The 14,743-nt window shown below is 42.5% G+C and overlaps 1 long non-coding RNA gene across 1 annotated transcript; it reads left to right on the top strand.

The window, feature by feature from the left end:
* Positions 1-1,063: 1,063 nt before the first annotated feature.
* On the top strand, positions 1,064-13,142 carry LOC143939968 (uncharacterized). Its single transcript, XR_013263770.1, has 3 exons — positions 1,064-1,686; positions 5,867-5,956; positions 12,207-13,142. It is a non-coding gene; the product is annotated as an uncharacterized LOC143939968 (long non-coding RNA).
* Positions 13,143-14,743: the final 1,601 nt, after the last annotated feature.

Genomic DNA, 14,743 nt, shown 5'->3' with positions numbered 1-14,743 from the left:
TCTCACTAGTTGTACAAATAAATTTAGAGGCCAAAATGTCCAATCGAAGGTACACTAGGAAAGAGGCCTACACATTTGTTTGCATGACAGATAAGAGTGAAGAGGAACTCACCCATCTTGTCAGATTCAGGCTCAGAATATGAACCTGTAGACAGAAGCGGCATCCAGACAGACAACGGAGTAGTGGTCCCTGCCAAGGTCACACGTTCCCGACCCCGTTCTGCTGTTGTTGAGGTGCAAGAACCGCAGGTCTCTCGTATGAAGCAGAAAGCCAGTACTAGTGCCGCTCATCCTTCTGGTGAACTGGCAAGCACCAGCAGCCTAGTACATCCTGGTCTTAAATCCAGCACTGCAGTAACACTTGATGATGTGGAGAGTCCCATAAGTGCAGTTCAAGCTGGGGAGATGGCTAGCACAACTAATGACCCACAGCCACCAAGAAGACAAAGACAGGCACGTTGAGCCCATAGTGCCCTTCCTGCTGCATTTGCTAATCCGAATTGGGAGCTGTTAGTTTTCTTTTATCTAATATCTAATATTTATCAATTAACAATTATTAACAAATGAATGGATTTGGTCTTTATAGAATGATTGAGTTTGGATATATTTGTCTTCTAGATATGGAAAAGTGAAATATATGGACTTTTATATTTATGTCAAAATTATTCATTTTAATAATAAACTGTGCTTCTCTTTGGAGATTTAACATATGGTATTAATTAGCTCTCACCTTCCCCCATATGGGAGAAGGAAGGTTACACTTTTCTTGAAGATACATAAAGTTTGGTGTATATATATATATATATATATATACACATGTTCTTTATACGATAACATCTCTCGATTAAGATATTAATAAGAACAAGAGCCTTTCATTGAATATAATATACATACTGATTCATGTAACATTATTTGATATATATGATAGATAAAGTTATATTGTATAAGTATATGTTGTACATATGGTTCATATTAATCTACAGGGATTCCTATGGTATGTCAGCGTAGCTGTTTCGTCTTGTATTTCAACAGCCAGAGGGGAAGCTATGTCTCATTAGAAGAGCCTGTAGGACAAGAAGACTCAGAAGAACTTTAAACCAGCCCTTTTAAAGATAAAGCGGGGGTCAGCTTTTAGGAGTAAAAGCTAGGAACAGAAGCATATTGGGCAGATTTGCTTCAGACACTCAAGAAAGCTGACATAAATACACACATACAAAGATACACATGTGATTATATATACAATCTTCATTTCAAGAATATAACTACATTATTGATGTTATTTTTACATTTTACATTTTGATATTGTTCTTGTAATATTTTTCTATTTTATTATTAAATCAATTTTTGAGGTTTTACACAAGAACTGAATGGACTTTCTTGGAACTTTTCTCATCAATAATAATACCGAAAGTAACGATTTCTAACAGTGGCGAGCTGCAGCCAGTTTCGTTTTGTCCGAATATCGAACATTTTTTAATTATTTCTCCTTCCGCTTGCTGAGAGAGAATATAAGCGTTGATTGCAGTCAAGCTTTCAGGAGAAATAAAAATGGCGAATTAAATTTTGGCATGAGCCAATGAACCTGGAATCATAGAATTATGAGAATTGGTGAGACGTTTGCGCACGTGCAAGAAAACCCTGTTTCTCAATTATGTGTATTACATGAAGGAAGTCCATCCTAAATTGGTAAGTAGTGAATTTTATTAATGAATTATCCAGTGAGAGTAAATTAGAATTTAAAAATCTGTAAAAATTTGTTAAAGATGATGAATTATGGTGTTACATGTTCAATGAATGCTTACAGGCTTATATTAAGATACAAAAATCAAAATGTACTTTTAAGAGATTCAACAAACAGGTTAGAAATGTGATAAAGTTAGTTAAAGTTTTTGACACAATGATATTAGGAGTTCCTAAAAGGAATGTTGTTTGTACAAAAAGGAAAATAAAGACTCAGCAGGATAACAGTGTATGTGCTAATTGTCCGATTTTGACTGAGCGAATAGATGATTTGAAAAGTGCAATTCAAATGAAAGATATTCAGTTGTCTGAATTACAGAATAATGTAAAAAGGATTTGTGTAAATTCTAAAGCACAGTCAAGCAAGAGTTTAGAGATGAATGATAGTGCAGACTCCAAACTGTCTTTTGTACCAGATATGCGGTCTATAGAAATAGATGACCAGGACCATGAAGTTTTGCTTAACCGCTTGCAGACCGCCTAACGCCGATATATGTCGGCAGAAGGGCTCGTACAGGCAAACTAAGAGGCAAACTACTTTAAGAGGCGGCCAGCGGGCGAACGCACGGCAAGCTCCGTGAGTCAGGTCGCGGGTCCCACAGACTCGATTGCTGCCTAGTGACAGTGTCACTGATCTCTGCTCTCTGTGATCGGGAGCAGAGATCAGTGATGTGTCACACCTAACCACGCCCCAGGGCACACTTAACACATACACTGGGTTAAGTGGTTAACCCCTTCACTGCCAGTGTCATTTACACAGGAATCAGTGCATTTGTATAGCACTGATTGCTGTATAAATGACAATGGTCCCAAAAATGTCCAATGTGTCCACCATAATGTCACAGTCACAATAAAAATTGCTGATCACCGCCATTACTATTAAAAAAAATAATAATAAAATTAATAAAAATGCCATAAAACTATCCCCTATTTTGTAAACGCTATAACTTTTTCGCAAACCAATCAATAAATTCTTATTGTGATTTTGTATGTAGAAGAATATGTATCAGCCTAAACTGTGGAAAAAATTTTTTTTTATATATTTTTGTGAGATATTTATTATAGCAAAATGTAAACAATAATGCGATTTTTTCAAAATTTACGCTCTTTTAAAATAAAAATTGCAGGGGTGATCAAATACCACCAAAAGAAAGCTCTATTTGTGGGAAAAAAAGGACGTCAATTTTGTTTGGGAACCACGTCGTACGACCGCGCAATTGTCAGTTAAAGCGGCACAGTGCCAAATCGCTAAAAGTTCTTTGGTCAAGAAGGGGGTAAATTCTTCCGGGGCTGAAGTGGTTAAAACAAAATTAATGAATAAAGATGCAGAATGCACACAAAGTTTAGACAAACAAAAGATTAATAGGCTAACTGTTCAAATTGGCAATCAGAGAGTTACCACATGTATGGCCACACCCAGATATGGTGAGATATTAGTCACAGGCAGAACCAAAGTTTCAGAGCAGACAGGAAATGTTATTTGCTTACATTGTTAGCATGTACAGAAAGAATGTTTAAAATATAAATTAGATTATCAAAGAAAACATTTAGAATTAGAAAATGAGGACATTTCTGAGCAGTTTATTAATCCTTGTCCAAAAAATAGGTTGATTGATTTTCCTTATGCTTCAGAAGTCAAACAGATCAGTACACTGACTGTTAATGACAGTTCAATCAATATGACAAACAATGCTGTCAAAGAGAAAAAAGGATTATTTCCATTGCTAAAATCGTGAATAAAAGAACTTTTGACTTCTCCAACATCAAATTATTCTGCTCCAATTTTAATAGATGAAGGTGGAAGGCCATGGTTACATAGTCTATTAAATGGTAGAAAAACAAAATGGTTAAAAGATTTAGGAGCAGAATTCAGTTTAACTAAACACAAATTACTTGTGAATATTAATTCTTCAAAATGTAATTTAATTGGTTTCAGTGGAAAAGAACATACAGTTGCAAATATATTTTATGATGTGATTTTTGAAATTCCAGGACTTTTGAAAAATAAGATAGATATCTGGTGTTGTCAAAATGCAGAGAATATTCTAGGCATGGATGTGATTAGTAAACTAAATTGGATTATTGATTTAAGTAATTCTACTATATGGAAAGATTCATCTAGGCCCAAATGTATGTTAATAGATCTTTCCATCTACAGTAATGTTGGAAGTATTTGTACAGCAGTCGCTGACATGTCTTCAGATTATAATTGGCCACATACAAGAATCAATCTCCTATTGGAACAATTGGTTCATTCACATAAAAGTATAAACGTCTTTGGAGTCAGGTTTGTTTAAAGATATTGAAATAGCCATTGAGGGAAAAGATCCTAAGCCCCAAATTCAATACAAGCAATAGGTCCAGTTTCTGACATTGTACAATCATTTTTAATACAAGGAATATTAAAGAAAGCACAATCAGTGGTAAATAATTGTATTTGGCCTATCAAGAATGCTGATGATTCATATTCTTTATCAGTTGATTTAAGATCACTAAATAAATGAATTACAAATAACAACCCTATTATTCCTGATTTACATTTTATGTCACACCTGGATGCCAAAGTATTTTCTGTACTGGAAATCGCAAATAGTCATTGTTCAGTACCATTAAATAAAAGCTGTCAATACAAACTTACCTTCAGCTTTAATAAAGAAACCTAAGCATTCACTAGAATAATTTCAGGATTGCACATTAGTGATGGTATAATGCACAAGTGTTTAGAGAAAATATTATCAAAATTCTCTAGACCAGAATGTATTTTTCAGCATGTGTACAAGTTTTTGATGACTGCACAGAGTATAGAGGAACATGTCACTCTTTTGTCTGCGTTATTTACTCTGTTACGAACGGCAGGGCTGAAATTGAAAACAGAAACAATTCAGTTAATGAAAAGTCAGGTAGCAATCCTTCATATGCAGATGAGTCATGGACGGAGACAGTTATCTCAGGAAAAAGTTAGAAACATTTCTGCTATTCCAATTCCAACATCTTACAAGGCATTATATTATTTTTCAGCAAAGTAAATAGTTGCAAAGAGTTTTTACAGAAATGTGATGATAAAGCTAAACCATTATTTGATTTTTTGAGACAAAAAGATGTTGTGCTTGATCAATGGGGTCAAACCCAGACAGGTAACTTTGAAATGTTGAAAAGGGATCTGCAGAATGATCCTTCATTGAATGCAATTGAAGTTGGTTCATCAATTCCCCTTGTATTGCATACTGATGTATCAGAGAATTTGATTTCAGTAACTTTGTCTCAATTAAAAAATGGTGATCAGAAAATAATAGGCTTTTTCTCCAGAGGTTTGACAAATATGGAAATATGGGAATATATGGAAAAGACCTTTGAGACACATATTAACCAATTGTTAAGTGTTTATTTACAGTCAAAGTAACAAAAGATTGTGAGATCTAGTAAGATCATATTACAGACACCTTATTTATCACTAAAACTTCTTCTAGAGAGAATTGAATTTTGTAATTATGCTTGTACAAATGTATCCAGAAAACCTGTAAATGGTGTTTTTAGAACAAGTGCTGAGAGAGGCTTTGAGACAGTATTTGTATATAATATTAAGACTTGTTCAGCAGGTCTTCCTATGTATTACCCGAAAAATGGTTATGTTATTCAGCAAAAATTCTACAAAAATGCTGAAATGGAAGATGCCAAAAATTACAGTACAGCATGCATGACTCTAAATCTTAAAAAGGAGAAGTGAATGGACACAGTTCACTTCAGGCTTCTGGGTTGATTTGAAACTTATCGTTGTTTGTGAAAACGAGGTTTCAAATCATGACTAAAAGGAGATATTGCGTCCTGTATTATTTAAAATACATAGAATGTTAGCATAAGGAGTATAGGCCAGTTTAAGAAAAATAGAACAGAGTAAGGCAATTAGAAATGTTATTACCAAAATATGTCTTTCATGTCATGATAAGATATTAGGATTGTGATATGTAAAATGAATAAGTAAATTAATTTCTCCAGGCCCAGCCTGCAGTAAATTCGAACCATTGTTTGGTTGTTATTAACACTGTCTTTTTCTCTCCCCTCCTCCTCTCCTCTCCCACCTTCTCCCTCTCTTCTTGACTCCTCTTCTCTCCACATCATTCTCTATCAGGACTCGCTTAGACCTCCCCAACCCGCACCGGACCACACCAACAGGACCGATACTAGCCAACAACACCACGTCATCATGGTTGAAGCCAAGGTAATCTCGTATAATATTTGTGGTCTCTGCTCCCCCTGTAAATGTAGCAAATTATGGTGGGAACTGAAGAAATTGAAAGCGCAGGTTGTCTTCCTACATGAGACGCACTTCACCCACCAATCAGTACCTAAACTGCCCACCTACCTATACAACCAGTGGTACATCAGTACCTCTCCAGTTAGTAAATGCAGGGGGACTGCAATAGCCGTCCACAAAAACTGCCCTTTCCAGCCCACAGGTAATCTGATTGATCCTCAGGGACGATATGTTTTTCTAAACCATTGCAGTTACAAAATGCACCTTTTCCACTATTTACACCCCTAATTCAAATCAACTGACCTTCACTGACGCGGTCCTGGAGCACCTGGTGGATTTCCGGAAGGGCACCCTGATCCTAGGAGGCGACTTTAATGTGAGCCCCTATCCTTCACTAGATACATCACACAGACAACCTACACATTCACATGCTTTCCTTAAACACTCCCGAAAATCCCTCCAGACTACAGGCTTAATCGATAGCTGGAGAGTTCTCCACCCCACAGCTACTACTCTACAGTGCATAAGGTATACACTCGGATAGACCTGCTTTACATAGCTCGCCTCACCTTAGAGCTCCTGCAGGGTTCGTCCATTGAAAATATAAAAATATTGGACCATGCCCCGATCACCGTGACCTTCATCCTGCCCTCAGGCACCCACAGAACCTGGATTTGGTGACTCAAGGAAAATTTGTTGGCCAACCCTGTAGTAGAGTCAAAGATTTAAGAAGCATTGAAAAACTATTTCTGAGAAAACACCACTGAGGGCCTTAGTGATGGCACGATTTTGGAATGCCACAAAGTGGTGATACGGGGGGAGCTCACTGCCTAAGGCACCAGACTAAAAAGGGAGTGGCAGGCAAACTACAATAGAGTACTCTCTGCACTTCAGCAAGCAGAACTCAAGCATAAAGCAGGGGAAGACCCCAAGGCTCTACTGGAACTGACTGAACTTAGAGAGCTGTTTACGCACTTGCTGGAATGTCAGGAGAGATGACAGCTGAGATACCTGTCCCACAGGTACAATAAACATTGTAACAAGTGCGGCCGTATGCTAGTGAGAACCTTACGAGCGAAACGGGTCCAGACGCAAATACATAAACTCAGCTCCCCCTCCGGGGAACTGATGTTTCAGTCCTCCAAGATAGCTTTGAGGTTCTTTGATTACTATGCCGGCCTGTACAACTTAGATGCCAATATGATCCGTTGCAAGAACAGATTGATTGATAAAAATACGTGAATTCCTGTTCATAAATGGGCTGCCAACCCTGACTATCAAAACAGACTTATGTCACGTACACATGATCAAACAATCCGGTGGAAAAGTCCGGCGGACTAAGAAAGTAGTTTTGCGAGTCCGGCGGACAATACGGCCGTGTGTGCGCTAGTCCTCCGTACTTTTGAAATGAACAGACTTTTCCCACGCGGAGAAAAGTCCGTTCATTTTGAGCGCCGCTCCAGTTAGCCGGGACCAGCGAATGAAGCGTCGCTGGCCCCATCACCTGGTATGGAGTTAAAGGAAAGCCCTACGCTGAAAAAACGGCGTGGGGGTCCCCCCAGGTCCATATCAGACCCTTATCCGAGCACGCAACCCGGCCGGTCAGGAAAGGGGGTGGGGACGAGCGAGCGCCCCCCCTCCTGAGCCATACCAGGCCGCGTGCCCTCAACATGGGGGGGTGCTTTGGGGAAGGGGGGCTACGCGGCCCCCCACCCCAAAGCACCTTGTCCCCATGTTGATGAGGACAAGGGCCTCTTCCCGACAACCCTGGCCGTTGGTTGTCGGGGTCTGCGGGCAGGGGACTTATCGGAATCCGTGAGCCTCCTTTAATAAGGGGGCCCCCGGATCCCAGCCCCCCACCCTATGTTAATGAGTATGGGGTACAATGTACCCCTACCCATTCACCTGTGAAATTTTTTTTTAAAAACACAACACACAAGGTTTAAAAATAGTTTATTGCAAAGCTCTGGGGGTCTTCTTCCGTCTTCGGGGGTCTTCTCGCCAGACTCCTCCGCTATCTTCTGCTAGCTCTTTTACTAGTGGAGGAGCCCGGCTTTCTTCTTCGTCGCCGCCCTCTTCTTCCGACTTCGGGAGTCTTGTCCCCCTTGTAGGAACTCTGGGAGTAATCCAAAGTTCTGCAATAAGTTTATGCGCTACATACAGTAGACAAATTATCACCGTATGAGCAGCGGGGGTCAGTGTCTCCTCCTCAAGAGCACCCAACAGGCACACAGCTGGAGTTTTAGGAATAAAAACCATGAATACTTGTGAAATGACCTTGAGAATTCCAGACCAATACCGAAAGAGTTTTGGGCATTTCCAGAAGGAGGTCACCATGGTCCCTCATGCATTTGGGACATAAGGGAGTATCCCTGAGGCCCCAACCATGAAGTTTGGAGTTCTATAGACTCTATGTAGTAGGTACAGGTGTGACAATTTCTGGGAGGCCGACACTGAGACCAGAGGGGCAGAGGCGAGGCAAAGAGACCACGTCTCACCATCCAGTGGCCCCAGATCCTCCTCCCATTTGCGCCTACATGGTAATTTGGCAGAATCCTGAAGTGCATTAAGCAAGATACCATATCCTCTAGAAATCATACCTTTTCTCTCACTTTCCATTAGGATTAATTGCACAATGGCATGATCAGTTAGTCTAAAGGCCCGTACACACGGTCGGACTTTTTGACAACAAACATGCAAATTAGCTGTTTTGGAGCAACATCCGACTGTGTGTACGCTCCATCGGACAAACTTTTTCTGTTTTCATCGGACTTTTGTTGGCTCTGCGAACGGACAAACTTTCTGGCAACAAAAGTCCGATGGAGCAAAGTCCTACCGTGTGTACGCAAAAGCATCGGACTTTTGTACAAGGTACAAACACGCATGCTCAGAACCATTGCAAACGATCAGACTACAATACAGAAGTTGACCAAAGGTGGCGCTGGAGTCATTGAACGTCCTCTTTTGAAGCGGCGTCAGTACGTTGTGACGTCACCACGTTCGTGTTTGTTGTCAAAAAGTCCGACCGTGTGTATGCAATACAAACTTGTGGACAACACACTTTGTACAAAAGTCCACGGAAAAGTTTGTACAAGTCCGACCGTGTGTATGGGGCTTTAGTGGTGTAAGTCTGGATTGCATATGTATTGCATGCCTCAGTTGAAGGTATTTAAAAACATCAATGCTTGGTATGCCGAACTCCGTCTGAATCTCCATAAAGTATTTGAGGACCTGCCCATTATATAACTGTGACAAAAATTGTAGCCCCCTTGCTTTCCAATTACTGAACCTTAAGTTTCACCAACTCTTTATAGGTATAGATTGTGATATGTTTTTTGGAAAGGGACCTCATTGGAGTAGTGACTGGCAGAAGCTGGGTCGTCACTGGCAGTGCTGGGAGCAGCCCTAGCCTCGCCATGTTGACTTGGCACAAACATACCACAAGGCCCGGATTTACTCCCTTTGCCGGTCCAAGGCTGGGTCCTTCAATGCCGCCCCCCCCCCCCCCCCCACACACACACACACACACACCACCATTCTCGTCCTTTATCGATGACTGCTACAATATATCAATTAAAAACATATCTCCACACACGAGAACACTGAAAATAACTGGCTTTAATAGACATAAATACAGACAGAAAATACTCTGTAATGCAGAAAATGCCTTTTAAAGATTATAGCAGTAAGAAACTCCCTACAATTTTCACCTGCTGTGCTCGCCCCACTGACCTCCCTGACACATACACTGGCCTACCCACTGACATACATGACTGACCTACCTACTGGCATACATGACTGACCTACCCACTGACATACATGACTGACCTACCTACTGACATACATGACTGACCTACCCACTGACATACATGACTGACCTACCTACTGACATACATGACTGACCTACCTACTGACATACATGACTGACCTACCTACTGACATACCTCCCAAAATTTGAACTTCAGAATGAGGGACACTGGAGGAGGGAAGAGATCTGCTGCGAGTACAGTGTGCCGTGGTAAAATGTGGGCATGGCCAAGTGCTTAGCAGTGGGAGGGGCTCAATGGATGTGGTTAAACAAAACACAGGTTTCCTTGTACCTAAAAAATATGCTTTGATTGCTTTGTCTAAGCCTACCTTAAGGAAGAACTTCATTAAAATAGTCAGGGACTGCATAGCAACCAGCAACTGTTGAGACAATGAACACTTTGGTGAGAAGTATATAATGTACAGTATTGTGTATATATAGTACAGGAGTGTGTAATGTACAAAATACAGGGGGGAGGAGTGTGTAATGTACAGAATCTAGGGGGACAGGAGTATGTAATCTATAGAATGCAGGGGGAGGCTCCATATATTCCTTTAATCCCATCCCGACTCCATCCGCCACCCCGATCCAATCCTGGCTCCATTCATCCCCGATCCCATCCCAACTCCATCCATCCCTGATCCCATCCCGGCTCAATCCATCCCACATCCATTTACATCCCGATCCCATCCCGGCTCGAACCATCTCCAGATTTCATTTTGGCTCTATCCATCACCCGATCCCATCCCGGCTCCATCCTTCCCTTGATCCCATCCCAGCTCCATCCTTTTTGTCCCCCTTACTCATCCCATCCCAGCTCCATCCTTCTTGTCCCCCTCTCATCCCATTCCAGCTCCATCCTTCTTGTCCCCCCTCATCCCATCTCAGCTCCATCCATCTTGTCCCCCCTCATCCCATCCCAGCTCCATCCTTCTTGTGTCCTCCCCTCATCCCATAACATCCCCATCCTTCTCCCCCATGCCTCCCTCCTCTGCAAGTCCCACAGAAATTGGCACAGACCTGGCAGAAGAGAGAGAGCACATTCAGCTGCAGGAGCGTGCTGCTGGTGGGACTCGGGAGAGTGGACTTAGGCTGAGTGGAAAGAGGACATTCAGAGGAGGAGGGGGGATCTGTTGTTGGTGCTGGTGGGGGGCACACTGGCAGGACTGTCGGGAGTGAGTCTGTCTATGCGGCTAAAATCCTTCCTCAGATCAGCCGCGTTGTGGCAGAGCGGTGTGCTGCTCCCCGCCTCCTCCTCTGTGTACAGGAAAACATAGGAGGAGGAGGGGTGGGCTCAGTGCACTCTGCTCTGTGTTGTGTGCCTGGGATTGCTATAAAATGTGTTGCTCGTGGCATGCGGGGGGGGCGGCTTCTGTGAAAGGCAAGAAGTTGCCGCCCCTGCACCACTGCCCCCCTAAGACCTGGCCTCATTGGCCTTGTGGGAAATCCGGCCCTGCATACCAGAGGGAGGGGGCAATTGAAGGAATTGGGGATGGGATGGGCTAGGGAATGTTACTGTGGAACTTCATATCTGGAGATTGCCTTTTCAAAACTAGAAGGATAAGATGGGGGATTATAGGGGTAAGGTTGGTGTTGTTGTTCAGGGTAGTGGACGTATCTGGAGTAGTTAACGAGAGGTCTTGGTGGTGGCACATATGGCACTTTAAATGAAGCTTCCTCACATAGCTGTGAGAAGGAGTGTAGCACTTGTTCGATAGTGTTTCGCATTTCAAAGTAGCGCTCTGGTGGTACCTTTTTAATTAGAGGGACAAAACTGAGCGCCAGTATAGTATCTGGACATAAAAAAGTATCTACCTTTTCAGACATGGTTTTCAGCATTTCAAGTAGTGCGCTCACTTATGTCAGGTTGGGATTGAGGTGCTCGTCTCTGTGGCAATTTGGCTGGCAGAACAATGTCTGCAGGAGCAGAGGAGGGCCCAGGGATAGCCTCTGCCACCGCAGATTGTTCATCTGAATTTGTTTCCCAAAGATTTGAAGAGCTTTGGATTTGTGATAAATCCTCTGTGCCTTCTTGAAAATCATTCTGGGCTTGGGCCTCTGGTTGTGCCTCTGGTTGGTCCTCCATTACATCTTGTTCCTAGCTTCTGTCCTGTTTTTCAAAAATAAAGAGTGTAACTTAACTAGGCATAATCAAAGTTAAGAGGTTAGCAGATACATAGATGATATAGATGAAAACTTACTCCCTCATCTCCACAATGGGTTGTAGAAAATCTAAGTCCCTGGCAAACATATAAGATACCCTTGGCACTGCCCCTGAACCACTCCTTGCTTCTTTGAGGTGACGTATATATTTTTGATAAGCATCACGCATGCTACACCACCTTGTCTGTAAGTAGTGCACTGAAAAACATAAAACTGTATAATTTTATTTATGTTTGCTTTTAGGTACCTAGCAACAGGAAATTCTTTTGGAAGTTTGCACTATGAATTTAAGGTTAGGAAGTCAACTATTAGTGGCATCGTTAATGAAACCTGCCTAGTCATATGGGAAGAACTGAAGAATTTGGTTATGAAGAAGCCCAAAAAACACGAATGGTTGAAGATAGTGGAGCTATTCTGGGAGAGTTGCAACTTCCCCAACTGTTTGGGAGCCATAGATGGAAAGCACATCCGCATCCTCAAGCCTCCAGCTAGTAGGAGCCAATATTTTAATTATAAGAATTTTTTTTTGTTGGTATTAATGGCAGTGGCAGACGCCAATTATAAATTGATTTATATTGATGTGGGTTCTTATGGCAGCAGCTCGGATTCTAGTGTATTTTCACATTCCTCATTTGGCCTCATGCTGTGTGAGAATACACTAGACTTGCCCAATTATTCTCCCCTGCCCAGAACAACAGAGCCTTCCCTCCCACATGTATTTGTAGGAGATGAAGCATTTGCACTTTCAGAGCACATGCTCAGGCCTTTTTCAAGTTGCTCTATGACAACGGAAAAAAGAGTGTTCAATTATAGGCTCAACAGGGCACAACGAGTAGTAGAATGTGCATTTGGTATACTATGCAATAAGTGGAGATTCTTGCATACTTCAGTAAACCTCAGTATTGACCATGCTATCCGTGCTGTTAAAGCAGCCTGTGCACTGCACAACTATGTGCTTGAATGAGATGGATATCTATTTGAGGATTCCCTGAGCCATAACATGGAGGTGGCACAGTGGAATGTTACTAGGGGCACCACTACTGGTACACATATTCGTGGTGAATTCTAAAAATTCTTTATGTCACCAGCTGAGGAGGTGCCTTGGCAGATGAATTCTATTTAATCATAAAAAGTGTGTATTTGTTTGCATTATATTATCAGGGCCTTTACAAAATGAAAAGTGTGCTGTAAAAAATGTTTTTTTTTGTCATTGTGATTTTTTTAAATAAAAATAATGTTGTTCACATTTGTGTTGTATATTATTTTGCAAACCTAAGTGAATCTAAGATTATTAATTAATTTAGGGACTCCTCCGTCACTGGATGACACCTTTATGTGCCTAATGTTGAGAGCATGTTGCCTGGTATGGATTTGTGGGTGAACGCACGCTGTTGTCTAGTAAAATAATATTACAATTCATAAAAATGGACAACATAAAGAAACAACAGGACAGCATCTACAGGTAGTGAAAGGGAAAAATAAAACTTACACTTGTCAGCCTGAACTTGGGATGAGCACATGCTCCACTCTGGCAAGATGTTTCTGGCAATTTCCAGCCAAGCACGTTTTTTCAGAATGTTGTCCATATATTTAGGATGCCGGGTGTCATAAATCATTGGTTTCGCCCTCACAAGTCTGATCAGCTCCTCAAAATCCATGGATTCTTTAACCTTTGATGCCACTTTTCTCCCTGTTTTTGCCATGCTTGCTGCGGTCATCACCACAAAACAGACAGGGGAGGAACTGGAAGAGGGGGAGGTGTAGGAGGAGGGGAGATAATTTATGTTCACACCGCTACACAGCTGTGAATCAGATGCGTGCCCATAGAAGATAATGGCCTTGTAATTTGCACCGCAATGACCAGAAAATGCACACGTTTTTTGTACAATGCGCAGTGCGAATGCAACGCACATGTGTGAACTAGCCTCATTCAAATTAACTTAGTTTAAAATGTCTTGCGAATTGGATGCATTGTAAGCCGCATCTAATTCACATAGGTGTGAACGGGGGCTGAGTCTTACGCCACAGGCACTCAAGTGTGCGACTATGCTTTTTCAGACTTCTAGTGACATTTGTTTGCCAAGGTTGTAGAGGTCATGGCCTGATTCTGTGTGTAGTGAGGGGGGCAAGCTTGTCTCGGGAGGATGACAGTGAAGTGTAGTAGACAGAAATGGATATGTTGGGACAGGACAGGGTTGAAATTTTGTCATAGAGGTGGTCAGTAGCAGAGTACAGAAGAAAAAAGTTGAGGTGGCTAAAGTTTCTATGGGTAACTTAGGCAGCTGGTGCAGGGGGCATCGGTAGGGGGTGGCTAGCAGTGGCTGAAGCCCCGAATGTGTCCCTGAAAAGCCCCCGAGTCTGGTACATTTATTTTATAATTACTAGCCCCAAGTCCCCACGGCGCCGCACTGCGCATGAGCGAGAAGAAGCGTCGGCGGCGCCGCACTGCGCATGAGCGAGAAGGAGCGTCAGCGGCGCCGCACTGCGCATGAGCGAGAAGGAGTGTGGCGGCGCCGCACTGCGCATGAGCGAGAAGGAGCGTCGGCGGCGCCGCACTGCGCATGAGCGATAAGGAGCAAGTGTCAGCCCGGCGGGACATGTGACGTCGATACCACATGTGACTGTATCGACGTCACGTGTCCCGCCGGCTGACGCTCGCCCCTTATCGCTCATGCGCAGTGCGGCGCCGCCGACGCTCCTTCTCGCTCATGCGCAGTGCGGCGCCGCCGACGCTCCTTCTCGCTCATGCGCAGTGCGGTGCCGTGGGGACTCGGGGCTAG

This window comes from Lithobates pipiens, unplaced genomic scaffold, assembly GCF_037356315.1.
Source record: "Lithobates pipiens isolate NorthernLeopardFrog02 unplaced genomic scaffold, aLitPip1_a1.2 Scaffold_3, whole genome shotgun sequence".
Lineage (NCBI taxonomy): Eukaryota > Metazoa > Chordata > Amphibia > Anura > Ranidae > Lithobates > Lithobates pipiens.
Note: the sequence above shows the minus strand (reverse complement) of the source record. Positions and strands in the feature narration are given on the sequence as shown.